Below are 9,699 nucleotides of genomic sequence, written 5' to 3'. Positions count from 1 at the left end.
AAAAAAAAATCAAGAATCAATAAATGGGATGGATTCAAACTAAAAAGCTTCTCAACAAAAGAAACAATCAGTGAAGTGAATAGAGAACCTACAGAATGAGAGCAAATTTTTACCACACCCACATCAGGTAGAGCATTAATCTCTAAGCTATATAAAGAACTCAAAAATCTTAACACCAAAAAAAAAAAAAAAAATCAATAAATGTTTTATTCAACTTGACCAGATGTTGGTGATAGGCTTCTACACAGCCATGATTGAAAGATAACAAATCCAATATTGATTCTCAATATCAATTTTGTTATAATTGCCAGCCATTATAGTTATGCTGGTGTTTTTAATTCACAAAACACTTTATAATATAATCACAACATATAGACTTTTTATATAAATAAAGGTAAGGCAATTAAGCAAGTATCTATCACCAATTTAAGGATGCTTAATCTTTGATCCCTACAAAATAATCTTGCAGGTATGTTCTTACAAGTTCTATATATTTATAATTCACCTGTGTTTGAAATTTTGAAAGATTGAAATTGATGAAATAAGTTATGCTATATCCAACTACATATTATGCAGGCTATAAAGAAAAATAAGGTATTCTATATGTACTGATAGGGAAAGATATATGTGATGTTTACAAGAAGAAAAAGCAAGTTGCAGAAGAGTATATAGATCCCCCTTGTATGTGAAAAAATATGTACATATAGTTATACATTATGGTTACGACTGGCATATAGAACTGGGAAAAATATTCCCATGGATGTGGAAAGGAGATCTTACTTTGCTTTTATATCTTTCTGTGCTGTTTTAGTTAAAAAAAAAAACAAAACTATGAACAATATGCAAACTTACATTGTACATTACAATAATATACAAAAACAATATAAAGCCCAGCCAAGTAAATACTTCATCATTTAGGTTCCAGTTAGGGAAATTTGCTTTTTACTATTATCTTTTAATCTGAAGTTTGCCTTTCATTCTAGCTTTCTGAATAACCATCAAATATATTAATTTAATCATTAACCAGTAATCACCGAAAACCTATTTCACACTGGTCACTGTTCTAAACCAGAAAACTGAACTGCAGTGCACAAACCAGATGTGCTCCTCATACACTCTAAAAGAGGAAACCGACCATAAACAAACGCACACCTTAAGAGTTTTAACCAGTAAGAAGTGCTATGAAATAAAGACCTGAATATCTTCCTAGGGTTTGGGGGTTTTTGTTTGTTTTGCCATTTTGTTTGCGGGAGCTGAGAATCCAATCCAGGGCCTCATGCCCCATGCTCCCAAGCTGGTCTGGAACTCCTGGTCAGAAGGAATCATCCTTCCTCGAATGTTCAAATGTTGTACATGCACACACACATATTCACTCATACATGCTAATTATGGGAAGCGTTGCTTTAGAACTTTTGTCGTTTGGGTTAAGTATTCAGGATACTTCTCAAATTAACTTCGCTCCTCAACTCCCTATGACTAATTTGGTATAAGAAACTAAAAAATAGCAAAGCAATTTAGTTGTGTGACGTTGGACAAATTACTTAGCTGCTTTCGGTCTCAGTTTCCTCTATAAAATGGAGTATTTAAGCTGAGGTTTGCTGTCTCACCAAGCCTTCTATGGACTGGTTACAGTATAACAGCAGCACAGGCAAACTGCAGTGGGATGCATATAGATAAGGGTGGGCGCTCGCGCCAGCGTTGCGACTCAGCCGTGTCGCGTGCCGCGCGACTGGGCGGCCCTCAGGAGAGGCGCGGCTTTCTCGCTGTGGATGGGAGGACAAACGCGGCGCCTTCAGTGTTTTCACCGAGCATTTCTGCCAGCCAATTCCCCTTTCTGAGAGTGTGGTAGCCAGTGCTCGCCAGCATCTTCAGCCACCGCCGCTGGGTGCCAACTTTCGCACGGCGCCCCCTAGCCAGCTCGGATTCTCCAGTTGGTGCTAACGTGAGGCTGATCTACGCTGTAAAACTGAAGTTCACTCCCGGACCGTCTGTCCAGGTCGAACTTGGCGCGAGGTAGGCGATGGCCTCGCCTCCAACTGCGGCTTGTAGTTTGAATTCTGGCGCCACTCCCGCGCCACGTAGGGCCGAGTCGCCCGCCAGACTCGGAAGCGACGGACCACTGCGCGCCTACGGGTGCGCGCCAGGAGATGAACGGGCACGCGGCGGTAGGCGGTGCGCGCACCACGCCCAGGAACGGCCCCCGGAAGAAAAGAGCCGCCGCGCGCGCTCCCGCTTGTTCGCCTCCGGAAGACGCCACGCCCCCATCATTTCCCACATCCAATAGGTACGGGAGGGAGGGGCGGCCTCGGTCTGATTCAGGAGAGACTATATAAGGAGCTGCGCGGGAGCACCCCCCTTGTTTTTCGGGGAGACGGCGGACCTGTTGTTTGGTATGTGTGAGAGTGGGTGTCACACGCCAGTACCGAGGCTCAGTGTGTAGTTGGGACTGGCGTACTTTGAAGCGATCTCGGAGCTTTGATCCTAGAGTGCTAGTTGTTGGAAGTTTGCACATGCGGAACGCGCCGCCTGGTCGCCACGTGCCTTGAATAGAGTCGGGGAGACAGCATGCTGAAGGGGCCTATGGCGCCACGAGCGGAGGTTTTCTGGCTTAGGCCCAGGGCAGGCCTGAGCCTCAGCGTCGGCGGGAAAGTCACCTGAGGATTTACAAAAGGTACAAAAGTATATTTATGGATACTGTGTACATGTATAAGGGATGATGAGGTTAATTTAAGAACAAGGGGTGCGGGCTGGGAATATACCTTACTTGGTACAGTGCTTCCCTCGCTTGCGCAAGAAAAGCCCTAGCTAGGTTCAATCCCCAGCACCACACAAAAAAAGAAAGAAAGAAAGAAAAGAATCAAGGGGCACTTATTAACATGGCGAATGCCTTTTACTTTGCCCAGATTATTTCAACATGAACAGCCCCAACTCCGTATGGACCTTGGTGCTGCTTGAAACCCAGGCGGCGCTGTATGCAGTACGATTTAACGAGTTGGAGAGAATTGCTGCAGGAAAAAAAAATTTAAACGTGACATACTGAGAATGTTTGATTGCAAGCATCGATCCCCCGCAGTAATGATGGCGCTAGCTTTTAGTGGTCTATCGGAGCGGCTACATGGACATAAAAAGGTGAGGGTTACTGAGCTTATTTTTTAAACCGAAGCTGACGTTTTTTATTTACTGTAATAGAAAATGGTGTGTAACCATTTAAAAATTTTTTTTGATAGATGCATAAGAAAATCCCAAAACATGTCACGGAATGTTTAGCAGAGAATTACTTGCTTAAAACCTGACGGTCAACGCTTGGTATGTATTCGGCCTAGTATTTTATAGATAATATATGTATGATTGGTCAAATCAGTGATGAAACCTATCCCGAAGCTGATTACCTGAAGAAAATCATGTACGGATTCGGCTTCTGAGATGAAGACCAATAGCTGTAGATGAAATGTGTTAATTTTTTGTTCCGTTCATTCACCTTAAATCAGATATGTTTGTTTTTCTGCCAACAGTGATTGTGACTGTGTGCCCACTCAGGCCAGTTTGCTGTAAAGTTCATAGAATAGAACAATTTCTGTAAGTGCAGATTTTTTTTCTTTAACAATATTGTGTCCTTGGTCTTATCTATGATGATCCTATCCGGAAACTGAACTCCTGTTGAAAAAAACTTAATTACGGATCTGGCTTCTGAGATAAACCATTGAGGACAAAGTTTTTTAATACTATTAAATAAGTTTTTAATGTTTATCGTCTTGTAATTTTTGTTTTTCCTTTTCTAGGACTAGTACCAAAAAGTCTCCTTTTTCTACTATGAAAACCTGGTGATAAGAATAATCCAGAAAAAGCAGACATGAAGAGAAAACATACAGTTTGGGATTCTATTTTTTTTAACCATAGCTAAACCATGAACTAATGGGTTTTTAACAGAAAGGTCTTGACCTTTGGATAATTAACCTTGTCAGATTATTTGAGTGTTTTGCCATTAATCACCTCTTTTGAATTTAAGATACATAATTGTAATTAAAACTGAGTCAAAGTTGACACTGCCTTATAATTTAGTTTCTTATAGAGATGTCTGGTTATTGATCACAATAACTGGTTAATATAACAATAAAGTTTTTTATTAACCCATTTGAGTCCCAAGTTTCAATTCTGAAACTATTCCCATGAAGTTATTGACACTGGCATGTTAAAATAGTTGTGAAATCTTAAAACAAAAGTTTATATATTGATATTATATTTGGAATTTAGTTCTATAAGTTTTCATCCCTGAGAAATGACAAAATGGCTAGACCATATCTTAAGGAATAGTACCTGATAATTACTATGTAATGGTTATCAGCCTTTCCCTAACCTGTCCAGCTACCCTATTCTTAGTCACTGCATATGAGATAATAAAATACTAGTCTCTAATTGACATATTTCACTTAACATACTTAGCTAGTTCCATGTTGTCACAAATGACAGGAATTCATTCTTTTCATAGCTGAATAGTGTTCCATTGTGTATATGCCACATTTCCTTTATCCAATCACCCACTGCAACTGTCCATGGATGGTGAACAGCACTGCAATAAACAAGCAAGTACTGACATGCTGCTTTTGATTCCTATGTATATATGCCCACACATACTTGTTGGTATATACACACACATATATATACTACACACTTTTTTTTTTTTGCTGGGCGGGGAGTACTGGGGATTGAACTCAGGGCACTTGATCTCTGAGCCACATCCCTAGCCCTGCTTTGTATTTTATTTAGAGACAGGGTCTCACTGACTTGCTTAGCACCTCGCTTTTGTTGAAGCTGGCTTTGAACTTTCAATCCTCCTGCCTCCGCCTCCCAAGCTGCTGGGATTACAGGCATGTACCATCCCACCGGGCTGTCTTGTCTTTTTTTGAGAAATGTCTTCTCAGCTCATTTACCCACTTTAAAAATTGGATTACTTGATTTTTTGCTGTTGAGTTGTTGGAGTTCCTTATGTATTCTGGATATTTAACCCTTTGTCAGATGAATAGCTTGCAAATATTTTCTCCTGCTCTGTTGGTTGTCTTTTCACTCTGCCATCTCCATTGCTGGGCTGAAACTTTTTAGTTAGATGTGGTCCCTTTTGTCTATTTGTGCTTTGGGGGTCTTGTGCAGAAAATCTTGGCCCATCCCAATGTCCTGATGTGTTTCCCCAGTTTCCTTCCAGTAGTTTCATAGTTTCAGGTCTTTGACCCATTTTGCTTGGATTTTGGTAACTGGTGAGAAACAGGAGTCTAGTTTTCTTCCTTCTGCCTGTGGACATCCAGTTTTCCTGGCACCATTAATTGAACGAGACTTTTTCCTTTCTGCAATGTATGATCTTGTTATCTTTGTTGAAAACCAGCTGGCTATAAATGTGTGGGTTCATGTCTAGGTTCTCTCTCCTGTCCCATTGGTCTGTGTGTCTTGTTTTCATGCCAGTACCATGCTGTGTAGGTGACGTTGGTTTTGTAAAACCTGCCTTCAAGTCAGGTATTGTAATGCCTTCGGCTCTCAATTTTTTTTTTTTTTTTTGCTCATGATGTTTTTGATTCTTTGGGGACTTCAATACTGTTGAATAAAAGTAGTGAAAGTGGACATCCGTTTATTCCAGATTTTAGAACAAAAAGGCTTTTGGCTTTTCCCCATTAAGTATGTTAGCTATTGGCTTACATGTGACCTTACTGGACCTTTTTTATGTTGAGGTACTTTCCTTCTATACCTATATTATTCAGGATTCTTTGAATTCTATTAAATGCCTTTTCTGGTTTTTTTATTTGTAATTTGTTTATACTTTTGAACAACCAGCTCATTTCTTCATTTTACTGGGTTTTTTTTTCCTACTTTGAGTATTCTGATTTTTCCTACTTTATGGGTATTCTCTTATGTTTATAGCTTTCCTTCTACTAATTTTGGATTTGGGTTTTTCTTGTTTTTCTAGTTCCTTGATATACATTAGAGGTTGTTTATTTTGGGATACTTCTGCATTTTGTTTTGGTTCTAGTGATTGAACCCAGGGTTTCATACATGCTAAGCAAGTAAGTGTTAGCTTCCATGTATTTGTGTTAAAGTACAAAAGTTTAATGCCACCACACAGAGAATGATTTTAGATATCTTACTGAAGAATCATAGGTGCTTGGGATTCCACTGACCAAAACATCAGTATTTTAAGTATAATTCTAAGGAAGAGAATCTTAGCATTTTTTTTTCTGGGAATTAAGATGAGGTAATGTGCCCTGCATAGATCATTCATAGGAAGCTTGAGATGTCCAAACAGACATGAATTTGAAGGAGCCAGCCATATGAATGGCTGATTTCCCAAATCTGAGGTAGGTTCTGTTATTGCAGAGTTCCTAAGGCTTCATGAACTCCAGGAGAGAAAAAAATAATTTGGCATAATGGGTCAGATATGTAATAGAGGATCTCACTGCATGTGCCCCCGCCCAGCTTGGTACTGGGGATTGAATCCAGGGGCATTTAATCACTGAGCCATATCCCTAGCCCTTTTTTTATATTTTATTTAGAGACCGAGTCTCTAAATAATAAATAAGGTTTGAGTTGCTTAGGGCCTTGCGCTGCCTTTGAACTCATAATCCTCCTACCTCAGTCTTCTGAGATGCTGGGATTACAGGAGTGCGCCACCACACCAGGCTATAATAAAGGATCTTGATACTACCAAGTAGAATAAGGAAAGCTATGGGGCCTTGAAAAAGCAAAATTATTTGGAGATCTAAAATGTACATTCTAGCGAGGTGTGGTGGCATGCACCTATAGTCTCAGCGACTCAGGAGGCTGAGGTAAATAGATCATTTGAACCCAATGTGAGGCCAACCCTCTCTCCAAAAAACCAAGAATAAATAAATAGAATAAAAATGCAGTTTCATTAATGAACATGATACAGCGTATGTGATATATAATGAAAAAGTAGTTGACTTTACAATCTTTTTTAAAAAATACTTTGGGTTTTTTTTTCTTTAGTTGTAATTGGACACACAATACCTTTATTTTATTTTTATGTGATACTGAGGATCGAACCAGTGCCCTGCATGTGCCAGGCGAGCGCTGTACTGCTGATCCACAACCCTAGCCCCTGACTTTGCAATCTTGATGATTCCCTACCCTGCTCTACTTGAAACTAACATGCCCAATAAATCTGTCATTATCTTTATTTCCAGCTCCTAGAATCTAAGTTTAAAATGCTAACTCTTAGAATTTAAGGGCAAACATCGTCTTAGGTACCTAAGATAGAGCCAGGCACTTATCTTAAATAAATGATAAACGGCTTTATTATGACACAAAACCTTGAGGGGAAAATGCCATTACCCTTTTGTCAAAGCTGGCAAATACTTAAAAACAAGGCAATGTTGTGAAATAGTTTGTTTTGGAGCCCTCTAACCTCTTTCTCCTGTTTTTCTGTTTTCATTCCCTTGACTTACAGTGGACCTTTTAATATGTCACATTTTCTTAGTTGATATAATCCAAATTAGTACTGGACATTCTCTTTATGCATTATAGTGGACTAGTCTCTGCCAAGGAGGCAAGAGATAAACACTTCTTTATTTGTGTCAATAGTGATTTAAGATGCCAAGAAAAATCAAGGGCAACCTACACAAAGATACAAAACACAAGAGAAATACTATCAGGATTAAGCTAGTATATTTGAGTCAAGACCAATTAGTCATAGAACACTAAGCAATTATAGTATGGTCGAGAACCAAAGAGTGACAAATTTGGAGGATTTAGTTACCAACAGGTTGGATAGATGTTGAAAAAATTAGGTGGAAGATGAGGCAGAAATGTTAAATATCTTTACTATGGTTCATGAGCAGGGGAGTTACAATTTTTGTAAGGCTATTCTTGTAATCATTTGATTTCTCTAAAACTTGACATTCAGTAGGAAGACATGATCAGAACTTAATTTCTCTTGTATTGTCTGTAGGATCTTCACCTGAATACTAAGTGAATAAAATAAAAAATCACTTTTGTGGAACTAAACTTGAAAGCTTAACATTTTATAATTAACATCAGTTTCCATTAAACTTATTCAAACATTTTAAGGTACACATGGATGTCATTTTTCAATCAAGTGTGAAAGACAGACTTCTAGATTACAAATACAACTGGGTAATACCTTTGGTTACTAAAGTGATCCAATACTTAAATTGTGAGCTTGATAAGAAATTCCTCTAGTACATCTACAACCTGAAAAATTCATTAGAGGCTCAAAAGCCTTAAAGGCCTAAAGGGACTTGACTGCAATAGACACTGATATGCTTGCTTCAGACTAGTTTTAGAAGTTGAAAGCAGAATTTACATGTCTGGCTTTAGTAACTTTAGCCAATAGAAATCCCTTTGCCTTACACCAGGTTTCTAGAATCTTAAAATATAGTAGGCTCAGGCCTACCATTTGGTGCTTTCTAAAATTAGTTCTATTACCAGAAATCCAATATCCACTGTACCAATCAAGTGCCCTCTGAACTAAGTAACACACTTCTTATAATGCTTACCCAGTGTATGTGAAAGAACTTTGGGCTATTTTTGTGACTTTTTCATCAGTTGCCCAGTTATGATTACGCGTTTATTTGAACCTTAGCCTACTAAGATAGCCTGCTTATCTTTTGTCAGTCTCTCCTCTCTGAAAGGGAAGTTGGACCCTTCTCATCTTTCTTCTTAAAAGGTTGGTTCTGGATCTGAACAGTACTTCCAGTGCAGTACTTAAAACTGACTGAATATTGTCACTACATCTGGTCTTGTTCCACTTCTCTGGTCATATATATTTGAATATGTACAGAGATCAAACTACATCCGAATCTATCATGAAATTCTGGAAATTTTATGAGCCATCTTGGGCTAGGGGAAAAGGTTCCTTTTCAATATGAGAACCAGGATCCTTGGACTAACTATACTGCATCCTGTCTTCCTCATCTCCTCCTCTCATCATTAATCCACTGTTTGAGATTTCAGAATGCCATGTAGCTAAGTCTGTCAGAATTATTATAGAAAACAAGTACTTAGTCTGATAAAATACCAATCAAATACAATACAATACAGCCTATTTGAGAACTTTATCTTGTTAGCTATGACTACTTAATTGATTCCAGGTCTCTTCAAAAAAGCAATGGAAGGGCTGGGGTTGTGGCTTATTGGTAGAGCACGTGCCTAGGGTGTTTGAGGCACTGAGTTTGGTTCTCAGCAGTGAATATAAATAAATGAATAAAATAAAGGTCCATCAACATCTAAAAAATGTTTTTTTTTTTTTTTGTTTAAAGCTTAAAACCAAACAAACAATGGAGCCAGTCATGGCAAAACACTCCTATAATCCCAGCAATTTGAGAGGCCAAGGCAGGAGGAACTCAAGTTCAAAACCAGCCTCAGCAATTTAGTGAGGCCCTGTCTCAAAATAAAAAGAGCCAGGCAAGGTGGCACATGCCTATAATTCAAGCGTCTTGGGAGGCTGAGGCCGGAGGATCACAACTTCAAAGCCAGCCTCAGTAACTTAGTAAGACTCTGTCTCTAAATAAAATATAAAATGGGCTGGGGATGTTTCTCAGTGGTAAGTACCCCTGGATTCAATCCCCAGTATTAAAACACAAAACAAAAAATAAAAGAGCTGGGATATGGCTCAGTGGTTAAACATTGCTGGGTTCAATTCCTAGCCAAAAAAAAAAAAAAAAAAAAAAAAAAAAAAAA

At 38.8% G+C, this 9,699-nt stretch overlaps 1 long non-coding RNA gene and 2 other non-coding genes across 3 annotated transcripts; all 3 read left to right on the top strand.

Moving 5' to 3' along the window:
• Positions 1–2,341: 2,341 nt before the first annotated feature.
• LOC107152591 lies at positions 2,342–4,131 on the top strand. The gene is made up of 5 exons (XR_001504798.2): positions 2,342–2,671; positions 2,904–3,129; positions 3,228–3,306; positions 3,513–3,576; positions 3,780–4,131. It is a non-coding gene; the product is annotated as an uncharacterized LOC107152591 (long non-coding RNA).
• On the top strand, positions 3,356–3,425 carry LOC125616065. Its single transcript, XR_007346679.1, has one exon. It is a non-coding gene; the product is annotated as a small nucleolar RNA SNORD50 (small nucleolar RNA).
• On the top strand, positions 3,622–3,694 carry LOC125616064. Its single transcript, XR_007346678.1, has one exon. It is a non-coding gene; the product is annotated as a small nucleolar RNA SNORD50 (small nucleolar RNA).
• Positions 4,132–9,699: the final 5,568 nt, after the last annotated feature.

This window comes from Marmota marmota, unplaced genomic scaffold (genome assembly GCF_001458135.2).
Source record: "Marmota marmota marmota unplaced genomic scaffold, marMar, whole genome shotgun sequence".
Lineage (NCBI taxonomy): Eukaryota > Metazoa > Chordata > Mammalia > Rodentia > Sciuridae > Marmota > Marmota marmota.
This window is presented reverse-complemented; position numbering and strand designations above follow the sequence as displayed.